The sequence below is a fragment of the Melopsittacus undulatus genome, chromosome 2 (genome assembly GCF_012275295.1).
Source record: "Melopsittacus undulatus isolate bMelUnd1 chromosome 2, bMelUnd1.mat.Z, whole genome shotgun sequence".
In the NCBI taxonomy this organism is placed as follows: Eukaryota; Metazoa; Chordata; class Aves; order Psittaciformes; family Psittaculidae; genus Melopsittacus; species Melopsittacus undulatus.
The window spans coordinates 88,471,323-88,483,550 of NC_047528.1; positions in this window are offsets into that span (position 1 = coordinate 88,471,323).

Consider the following 12,228-nt stretch of genomic DNA (forward strand, 5'->3'; position numbering starts at 1 on the left):
ATGAGCCTTATCTACTGCTGCTCAGCCCATACAGGTTTGACCAATCACAAAATCTTTGGCTGGTTTCCTATGCTGGTGGAGGTTTAGAGTAGGCTGCTGTAAATAACAGCAGCCTCTGTGGCTTCCTGAAGAACATCACAGGTGATTTCAGTCCCTTGTGTAGCTCAGAATTGTGACAGGATAAAGGCAACTGGCATTCCTCTAAGGGGCCTGGCGCTGAGTCTCCTGTTTGTCTTAATTTTCCACACTGTAATACACAGATAATTGTGGGTTTTTTGTCTGTATGAACTTTAACCATACCTCACAAGTCTGTTTCTAAATAAGAAATAATTCTGTCAAGGAAATTATCTAATAGAAATAGCTTATCACAGTTTGACTGCAGAAACAGAACATGACATACTATCTTAAGTCAGAAGGGTTTTCAGATTGTATCACTAATGTGAAGACAGTTAAGCTTGCCTGGCATGTTGTCTCTGCTCTACCTGAATTTTAACTACAGCCAAGTATAAATTACCTGCATTTTTCTAATATACTGGTAGTTCTGCTTCACAGTGTTTACGTGCTGATAGTGCTCAGTGAGAATGTTATGCATATGACAATCAAATGATGAAAACTAAAACTTGAAAGGATGGTGCATTCACAGGGTATTTTAGCATGAGACAGATAAAGAAGAAAAAGAGAAAATACATGTGAAGTTTGGGAATGAAAGTGATGAATACAGAAACAGTGTGGAAAAAAAAAAGAAAAATTCCAAAAGGTAACACCTGTAAAATTTGCCAAGAAATTAATTTCCACTTTTCTTGCCCAGCTGTGTTCCGACACCTTACTGGCAAATTGCATTCTCCCTTTCTCAGATGCTAAGGGAGCTCTGTGAAGTGCTGACCATTATGTCTGGAGTGAAATTGAGACCAACTGTCCTGGTATTTATCCATTATCATCCCCAGGCTTAAAATGAACTCTTCCACAGAAGCAGTGTTTGCCATGTGCATGAAGCAAGATTTCAAATAAAGGTCTATTAGCCTTTTCTGTTGAGCAAAAACCACTTAACATTAACACAGATGAAATGTATGTTAAGAGCATCAGGAAAGCAGCTATTTCAAGTCACCCAAATAGGTCTGCAGGGTCTGCTGAAAAGATTCTTATGATGATCATCATTTGTCAATTTTTCTGAAAACATGAATATAAGTAGAAGAAGCAGATTTTCTCTCTAACTAAAGAATCTCTTAGTTTTTTTAGATGTATCATCCCTTTTGTACCTGCCATAGCCCCTCCCGCCCCAAATCTCATTCTGTTTTCTCAAACCATTAGTTTGAAATCACCAGAGGACATTTCCATGTTAGTTTTCAATACTGAGCTGTGTCTGAGTTCTGTTCCTTGGTCCAAAGGCAGCTCCTCTTCACTTCCCATCAGCTGCAGTGAAGCCCTGATTAACTTCTGAAGTGAGCAGAAGCAAGGAACTGTTTGCAGGTTTGTACAGCAGGAACTGCACCAGCCACTGGCAGGTCAAGGAGACTTGAAGCTGACCCTGAACTGGGTCTCATCTGTACTTGAAAATTCAGGTGTGCTCTGGCAAGTGCAGATATACAGCATTGATTATCTAAGTGAAAGCATGACATAACAACAACACTTATATTCTAGTGTTAACACATCCTATCCTAAATTTAAGCTCTAATTAGTCTGAGGTCTTAATCAAAACCACATGCTGATGCAATGCATTAACATGCATGTGATACAAAAGATAAAGGCAGAATTCATATCCTGAAGAGGTTAATACTTTAAATCCAACCTAACTGAATATCCACTTATCTTACTAAATGTTCAACATTGCCTTTATAATCATTACTACAGTATTCTCTGTTTTGTTGTGTCCTCAGTAGGATTGTGCTGTTGATATTGACAAATGAACAGGAACCTGCCCTATGAACACAGCTTTCTAACAGTTACCTGAAAATTATTTACTGTTAGAGCTGAAATTTATTGATGCATAAAACATTTTTTTCCACCCTTTCAGAAAGCATAGTCAGCTTTCATTTGGTCATTTTTGAATTCCATAAGCATTAAAAAAGTCCTATCACCGTAATTACAAATACTTCCAGTATGTTAGAAGAAATATGACTAGAAATAAAGAAGCACAAGCTAAAAATATGTATATAGCAGTTATTTCAGAAGGGACTGCTGATTTGGAGTGCCTAACTGTGAATGCTTTAAGGGGACAGCTTTTCAAAAGTTGTTGAGTTTGTGTAAACAGTTCCCTTCCGAATGTCTCCGGTATAGCTTGATTATTTTCTCTCTTCTCTCAGCTCTACTGTTGGCCATTAGGAGTGAACTGAGGAAGTCTAATAGACAGAGTTGCTTATGAGACTGGGACACTGGAATTCCTGCTTTAGGGATGCCAGATCATTTCAGCCAGAGATGACACCCCTAGATCTCCATCTCCAAGTGCTAAGCTGAAAACATGTCAGGCAGCTAAGCAAAATCTAAGCAGAAAACTTAGGCATCACTTGGGAGGTGTAGAAAGCAGCTTAAATTCCCTTCATGCACTTTAGACTCCTAAGTGCTTAACTGTCACTGTGGTGGAGATGGATTCTAAATCATATTAAATCCAAGTGTAATTTAATTTGGGTTTTCCTGATGCCTTGTACATTTCTTTTTAATAAAAACTTTAATGAAACTACCTGCTGCCAGCAGCACACAAGTGTGTGCATATGCTTTACACATACGTATCTTTCAAAGGGTTATGAAATTTAAATAAACAAATGGAAAGAAATACCACATAATGCTATTTTATCTTGCAGAATTAAGGAAAAACAGATTTGTATCTTTTCCACTAGAAAATTAATTGTACTTCTTTACAGAAGAGTCTTCCAATGCAAAAATCACATGATGTTGGGAAACAGGTCATGCTGCCCAGCAAAGACCAAAACCTCACACAACACAATGACACAATACACTTTTTGCTGTAACTACAAATCTATACTTTCTCTTGAAAATGCATTTGTTGCCTTGAGGTGAATTTTAGTTCTCTTCTTATTGCAAGGCACTTAAAGCTGAACCAAACACTCTTGACTTACACTGAAAGTGCATACTTTTTCCTGTAATCTAAGAGCTGTATCTTGTACATCTACTTAAGGAAAAAATACCAGTTAACTTAGTGGGAGTTTTTCTGTACAAGGAAAGCAGATCACAGTCATACATGTAACTGAATCTGAGGAAATGTCAGATAAACACTACTTTGATTTAACCCCTCTTAGCAGCATATATTTAATCCCTCTCTTAGTGATGTATTTTCAACCTCAAAAGCCTGAGCAAGGCTTGGTCTTCTAGCAAGGCATGTTGCCCGCTGCTAATGCAGGGAGCCCAGCTCAGTGTGAGCATCATGAGTGTCAGGTGAAATGAGTCCAGCACGTGTTGTGTTATGTGGCTGCATAAGTATTGGCTGGACATCACCTAGCCTGGTGCTTTTTTATCTGGTCCAAGGGCTACATAGCCACCTCACATAAAATTAAAGGACCTTGTAATGCACCCACTCTGGTTTTCATTTACAAAGAGAAAGTGTTAGGTTCATATTTAAGTCTCTATTTACTAGCTTTCCTTTAAGGAACTTGCGTATTTTCTTGCTTGCATGTATGCAAAGATGCATGTATGTCTGACATTGAGTTTTAGTGGCCCATTCCGCCTTCTGACAGGTTATGAATTGTGCATGGCTCCCAGACTACAGTGTGAAAAAGATTCCTGTAGAAAACCTCTGTACAAAGAAATAGGATAGGGTAATGAAACCCTACTAAACACATAGGATCAAGGAGACAGAGCTGAGTTTGCTGTATATTCTTAATTCTGAATTTTCTGATTTTTGCCATAGACATAGGAAACAGATTTGGTATTATCTGAGTTTTTAAAGAAATTCTGGAAGCTTAGTTGTCGTGGTTTAAACCAAGTCCACACACAGCTCGTTCACTCACAACCCCCCCTTCCCCCCCCCCCCCCCCCCCTTGCTCCCCCAACTCCCGGAGAGTTAGGAAGGAGAATCCAAAGAATGTAGCCCCCACGGGTTGAGATAAGCGCAGTTTAATGGCTAAGGTATAACACAAATCACTCCTGCTACTACTACTACAAACAATAATGATAAAGCCAATAACAAGTGAAGAGAATACAACACCTCACCAGCCACCGACCCATAACTCACCCCACCCTGCCCGACCGAGCACCGACCAATACCTCCTCCATCCCTGCAGAGCTCCAGCCCTTCTGGGTCTCTCCTGGTGACATCCTGGGTATGATGTGCTATGGTATGGAATACCTCTTTGGCTAGCCTGGGTCAGGTGTCCTGTCTCTCCTTCCTCCCGGCCTCCCCTCCTCCCTGGCAGAGCATGAGCTCAGAAAGTCCTTGATCAGAGTAAACATTTGAGCAGTAACTCAAAACATACTTGCTATCAGCAACTGTTCTCAGACCAAAAGTCAAAACACAGCACTGCACCAGCTACCAAGGAGAAAAATGACTGCTACTGCTCAAACCAGGACTTTAGTCAATTGATTTTCGTTTGCATTGCCAGAATGGTGGATGAGGACCAAAATGTGATGGCAAATGAGATTCCTCAGCTTTAGCACTGCATTAGGATTGCTTCTGTCAACTGCAGTACCTGGCTATCTAGCTCTAGTGGCACTGGCATACCGCTCAGTTTTGTTATGTTTCCAGTGGCAGTCAGCACTGTATGCAATGCCTCAGTATTCAGAACCAAATGCTGACAGACCAACGAACCTATTTTGTGGGCTGCTCCAGTAAAAACCTATCCACTCGGAGCTAAGCCATTGCTGCTGGTTTTGGCTGGAGCAGCTGGCAAGTTGCTCTGTTACATATACACATGTAAAACACACACACACAAAAAAAAGAGTGCAATGTGCCAGATCACTAATACAGATGAAAACTTGATTTCCTACCTCTGCATAGAAGAAGTTGCTTTTTCCTGCTTTCCTTGGTTTTTAAAGCATTTACAGTTCAGTAAGCTGCTGCTCTACAGAAGGGGAAATGCTTTCCCACTATGGCTTTGATATACTTCAAAATACTATTCTGGAGTTATCTGTCGCTTTGCCATCCTGAAACTCAATAAACTTGTTTTTAAAAGGATAAAGATTTAGTGGTACTGCTGTATGTATCATAAAATAAATTTCAGTTGATTTATTAATGTATGAATGTAGCCAGAGGAGATTGTCCAATATTATCTGTCATCATCATATAAAATCCCTGCTCTATAGGTGTGACTCTTTGATTTCTCAGATGTGGTTTGGTGGGTGACACAAGTGGCATCAGATTGGCATTACAACAATATATCCAAGAGGAAAATAAAACCCCATTTGTGCCATTAATTAATGCCATAAGCTAAGGATATAATTAAGCCCACAGATCCAGGTGGGAACTACTATGCAAGGTTGTAGAAACATTTCCATTAAGCTTATTTGTATGGTTTTGTAGTCTTTCTGTATGTGTTAATCTTTCCACATGAGTAATTTTCCCGAGACATCACCAAAATTAAATTAAATGTCACAGTATCTGTTTGGTCTGTACATCTGTTACTGACGCTCTGGTTTACATAATACTGGTGAATTGTTGTGCAGCATAGAATACATACATTTTTATTGCAGATTTCAATGTAATTGTCACATTTCTGAAGCTAAATAGAGAAGAGAAAGAAGCCAGTGAACATCCCTCCCCTCCCTCTGAGAGCATAAGGGCATTTGTAATTCACACAGTCTTAGAAATCCCATGCCTCGGGCATGGTTGCTTCAAAACCTACATTTACAAACCGCAAGTTCTGAGAAATGCCAGTTCCTCAGTCATGTTACAGCCTGGATATGCCAGAAATGGAAACGAGAGTAAAGTACAGCAGATCCAGCGTTATCAACAGTGCTTTAGCATATATGCAGTTGGGAAGAAATGCTTGGATGCATTTGTGTCAGAACAGGAAAGCAGCAATGACTGAGTGGATCATCATATGAAGCAGACTGTCTCTGCTTTCAGATGAAAATAAAAATGTGCTTGAAAGAAACGGGGATTCATGAAGCGCTAGTTAAGTGTAATGCACAGTAATCAAATGTCAGAGAAGAAAATCTGTAGAGAAAATCTGCAAAGAAAATGGACAGCAGGTACTTCCCAACTTTCAGTGGGGACATTGGAGCTACAAAAGCCCATTATCATTGTGCCTGCTCCCATATATACACTGAGAATTAAGATATCATTGTAGCAAAGTAAGGATGGGACTGAATCTAGAGACTAGACTAGAAAGCACTCCTTCATGCAAACATTTTCTGGTTAAAAATAGGATATCCATTAATCCAAATGCAAGAACTGTGACTGACTTCACAGTAAGACTTCTATGAAATCATATAACAGGATTAATGGAAGAAGCACTTCCTGTTGTAAACCAGAGTCTGATTTTGGGGAACTACCCTGCTGAGATAGAATCAAATAACCCCAAACCACAGCAACATTCAGATAATTTGTCATCTATAATCTGGTGGTAAATATATTGCAGAACTCAAAACAAGAAAATCCAAAGCAATATACAGGCAAAAAGTTTTTTAGTAGAGGAGCACTATGGCCAAGAGTTAACTTCACTGCTAACACCATGTGAATCACTGCGAGAGAAAGTGCACAAGCAGAAGAGAACAGAAGGCCAGCTGAAACCATCCCAGGAAATAGCTCTACATTACAGAGTGAACCTAATAAAAAGGATGAGTGGATATTTGCAGATCTTCCAGAAGATCTCTCCTTATTAGCACTCTAGAAGAGAAGCTGGAAGCTGTAGATATGACATGGCATTTGGCATTTGCCAGATAAGAACAATAAAGGCACTGCAAGAAGCAAATGATATTTCTCTTCCATAACACACCCACAGGGCACACAAAGGTCTAAGAACAGAGACCGTTTTTGTATAGCCCTATTATTAATCAAGATTCATCAAATTATCACTTGTCAATTTGACCCTAGACATGGTCTAGGGTGAGGCGTCCCTGCCCATGGCAGGGGGATTGGAACTAGATGATCTTTGAAAGGTCCCTTCCAGCCCTAAACATTAATTACTGATAAATGACTAACAAGAAATTCATCATATTTAAACCTAGCCTAAAAGCATAGAAGTCTCTAACAAGGCATCTTTAGAATTTGCTGCCTTCAGTGATACTAAGAGCCAAAATCTCCAAACTGGTCTCACTGACTACCTGACCCTTAAAGAATAAAAGCAGCAGCAGCATACTCTGGCTTTGCTGCTATTACATTGCCATCTCAAGAGAACTTCATAAAAAGACAGTATCCTCAAAACATGAAACAGAAAAAAAAGGAATACATACAAGATACTAACATCAGCAGCTGTTCAGTAATGGAGTATGTGTAACTGAAACATTCTTTTTATCAGTGACTGTATAAGCTCTTGGCAGATTCTTAAAATGTGAAAAAGTCCAATTACTTAAGAAAAATACTTTCTGAAGTTTTTAAGTTAGAGGAAAGGAGCGGGTAGTCCTTCCTTTGCTTAATAATTTAAATGCAGACAGGTACCAGAGAAGGTTCTACAGCACATAAATCACAAATATGAAATACAGACTTATCCCATTTTTTAATGAGTTCCATTCTTCCTCAAAAGTGCTTGGCACAAATTAGTTCACATTAATTTTCTTTTTTTTACTGACATATTAATCAGTACATTAGGAATGCAAAATATATGCATTTGGATAAATGTGTCTTAAAGTAGTTAATTATTTTAGTATATATAGAGATTCTGCATACAAGGACGAAGTATGAAGTATTGTAAAACTATATATGATTGCAAAATTACCTATTCTAATGGTTTTAATGCAATAATAACTTTTCCAAATGAAAAATGAAAATAGCATAAAGATGAAGGACAAAAAAAAGCTTGATTATACAAATCAGTGAACATCAAACAAGGCCTTAAATCATGACTGAAATTACTATGGAATCAAAATTAGAATTATTGTGTAGCAGAACTTCCAATCTATGAAAACCTTTTACCTACAAAAATGGAATTTTCCCTCATACAGAATTTGACATGGCAGTATTTCTTGCAGCAGAGCTTTTAAAATGCTAACTGTTGAAGTGCTAAAGGTCAGACATACACACATACCTGAACATATGCAGATATATTTTCCTGGCTCCCCACTCCCCAGTTACTCTTTGAGACAGAAAACATACGTAGACTGGGGATGAGCAAACTGCATCTCCCACCTCACAGGCAGCCCAGGCTGCACAGAGCCATGATCTCACCCAAGACTGCCCACTGTGGTTGGGTTTGCAACATACATCTGCAAAAAGAGGTGTGACAAAGCAAGAGAGAAGTCAATCAAAAAGAGCCATTGATCACAACCTCTTCTGCCTTCCAACTGGATGAGAAATCTGAAGTAAAGCAGAGAAATGTTCTCTGTGCAGTGTGCTCCTGGCACACTGCAAGGTTATCTTAGAAGTCCAGTGCTGGCATGCCATTGGCTTCTCCCAGGTTACCTGAGTGGCTATAAAATATGCTCTAGAAACAAACCTTCTGGTTTGGGTCTTGAAAGAAAACAAATCATTGTCCTAACTGGTTATATCAACCTGATTTTATTTCAGGTGTGTAGAGACCAGCTTTCCAGTCATAGGTCTGACTGTTGAAAGTGTAAAGAAGGTAGAGCGTATTCTGATTTTTTTCAGATCAACAAGACATTACTTCCTTACAATATATTCCACCATGCAGTTTACTGAACAAGTACTGATGATTAGACTTTCATTACACAGTCTGAACATGGGTTTTTTGGAAAAATAGTAGAAATTGTCATTTCCAGCTGAGAGGCGGCTCATTAAAAGACATGAGATAGCTCAAGTTCTGCCAAGAGGGAGAAACAGTAAGGCAAAAAGATCCCAAGGTAGTTTGTTACTAGTATGGATTATTTTCTTCGCTTTAAATTTAAGACATATTTAACAAAGGGGATGCTTTCAGTTACTTTTTGGAGACTTTACAAATAAATCTGCTTGTCTGTCTATAATTTTTCTTTAACTACTCCTTGGTTCTGCTGTGATAGCAGTTATTAAATCAGTGGATGTTGCACACCAACATCTCAATGTTTATTTACCTACCTCTAAACTTGGAATGGTCTTCCTAGTTTTTAGTAGGTGTTAATTATTTGATTGTAAAGTACAGTGAGATACCTGTGCCTGAAAAATGCCTCCTCTGCCATTTGACTGCTTTTAAGGAAATTCTCTCAGGCCTCCCCTGTGCAGCAACCTCACTAGTTAAATGGAGAGGCAATCCTAAATTCACTCGAGGGTTGTTGATGTCCTGAGCATACCTTTCCCTGCTGCATTTCTAGCTGCTGATGACTGGCTCGTCTCACCAAGCAGTGCTCCATCCCCCTGGCCCACTTCCTGGCCCATAAGTCCTTGCTTATCGGGTAGAGGGGATACAGACACCTTCTCACAGTGGATGTCTGTGTAGAGGTGTTTTTTACCTTGCTGTTTCCTTAACTCAAACTTGCTCCTGTGAGCTCAATTCATCACCTGTGAAAATAATAGGAACCTTTGTATTGACCATGATTAGGAGGTACAGCAGGTTTGGGCTGCCTGGGTTTGGGTTGTTAATAAGCTTTCAAAGCTTCACCAGCACTGCTGGACTATCAAGTGCTGTACCTGTATTGGGGGATTCTGGCCATCAGCATGGGATAATACAGAAGAGAAGAGTTTTGCTTAAGTTATGCTTTGAAATGTCATGGAGATAAGAGGAAATATCTACAGTCTTAAATTAAAGGGTTTCTATGTTCACTGTCTGAAGAATATATGCTTACTATGATCATAGAATCCTAGAATAGTTAGGGTTGGAAAGGACCTTAAGATCATCTAGTTCCAACCCCCCTGCCATGGGCAGGGACACCTCACACTAAACCATATCACCCAAGGCTTCATCCAACCTGGCCTTGAACACTGCGAGGGACGGAGCATTCACAGCCTCCCTGAGCAACCCATTCCAGTGCCTCACCACCCTCACAGTAAAGAACTTCCTCCATATATCCAGTCTAAACCTCTGCTGTTTAAGTTTCAACCTGTTACCCCTTGTCCTATCACTACAGTCCCCAATGAATAGTCCCTCCCCAGCATCCCTGTAGGCCCCCTTCAGATACTGGAAGGCTGCTATGAGGTCTCCACGCAGCCTTCTCTTCTCCCAGCTGAACAGCCTCAACTTTCTCAGCCTGTCTTCATACGAGAGGTGCTCCAGTCCCCTGATCATCCTCGTGGCCCTCCTCTGGACTTGTTCCAGCAGTTCCATGTCCTTCTTATGTTGAGGACACCAGAACTGCACACAATACTCCAAGTGAGGTCTCATGAGAGCAGAGTAGAGGGGCAGGATCACCTCCTTCCACCTGCTGGTCACGCTCCTTTTGATGCAGCCCAGGATACGGTTGGTTTTCTGGGCTGCGAGCGCACACTGAAGCTGGCTCATGTTCATTTTCTCATTGACCAACACCCCAAAGGCCTTCTCTGCAGGGCTGCTCTGAATTTCCTTTTTGCCCAACCTGTAGCTGTGCCTGGGATTGCTCCGACCCAGGTGTAAGACCTTGCACTTGTCATGGTTAAACTTCATGAGGTTGGCATCAGCCCACCTCACAAGCGTATCAATGTCCCTCTGAACATTGTTGATGTTGATACCCTCCAGTGTATCAACAGAACCACATAGCTTGATGTCATCGGCAAACTTGCTGAGGGCACACTCAATCTCATTGTCCATGTCAGCGACAAAGATATTAAACAAGACCAGTCCCAACACTGATCCCTGAGGGACACCACTCGTTACTGGTCTCCAGCCAGACATTGAATTGTTGACCACAACTCTTTGAGTGCGACCATCCAGTTAGTTCTTTATCCACCGAGTGGTCCACCTATCAAATTGATGATGCTCCAATTTAGAGACAAGGATGTCATATCTAACTATTCCCTTAGCAGCCTTAAATTTTATAGCTGTTGTTTTACAAAAGCTGCCATTCAAAGTAGTCTGAAATTATTAAATCAGGAGTTTAAGGGCAACTTCTTTCTGAGGAAATAACCAAACCAAGCAACATAACAAATCCAGCAACATGGACAAATGTACTGCAGCAAACCAGAAACAGTTAAGACAGGTCTCAAGAAGGATTAATTCAGTCTAACTGCCTTGTCAGAAAGGAGCAAATGTCATGCTCATGTTGTTTTCTCTTCCCCCAAATCAAGAAACGGAATTAAGTGAAATTTGCCAGCCATGTATTTTGACAAGGCAGTATTTTGTGTGGTGGGGGGTGAACAGAGGCCCACAGGCTGCAGGAAAATGGTCTGGGGAGCTCTGCACAGCTGGAAGTCATTAGGAAGCAAATAACTGATGATACACTTGATCAAAGACAGTGAAGAGTGGTATGGGGTAAAATTGTTGATGATTGCTCAACAGAACCTATGGAATAGTCAAGTCTGCTTTCAAAACAGCGATCTGACTACCCCTGAAAGAAAGGTGATGCCTGTTGGGAAGTTCACTCTAACCAAAAGGAAACCAGCATCCTGCCCAAGGCATACGCAGAGACCAGAGAAGTAGTGCTCTTCCTCTTCTGGAGCTGAGCATCATGGAGTCATCCAGATCCTAGAACCTTCCAAACTTCACAGGCCTTTCATTTGTAATGGTGCACACCAGCATCAGCATCACAGCTTCACGTGACACTGAAGAAATTTTAGGACTTTTTGGGAATTTGGAGGCCACTGAATGAAACCAGTTTCTGAATCACTGCAAGGAGGGTGGACAGCCAACGGCTCTGGAAGCAACACACAACTTGCAAGTGTGATGTGGGCTGAGGGATTCAGTTTTTGTGCTCCAGCTTCTATGTAGACAGAAACCTCTGCAGTCAGGGTTGCCTTATTGCAGCAGAATAAGGACCTATCCTCAAAGGAAGTAGACTTGACTGAATTATTCAGGAGAACAACATGGTAACAAGTAATGGGAAAGAAGAACCATCAAATAAGCATTGGTTTCACACAAAATCATGCTAGAAGACAAATTTAATCAAGGCATCAAAGATGTGACAGGAAGAATGTCTTTGGTTTCCTATACATCAGTTCTTGATGACTGGGCAATAAATAAGATTTGGGATTTCTCAGATAGCTCAGCCTGTTCAGCTTAATAAGGAGGGAATGATAATTACATCATAGGCTCTAAATAGCTATTTACACGGGAACAGAAATCT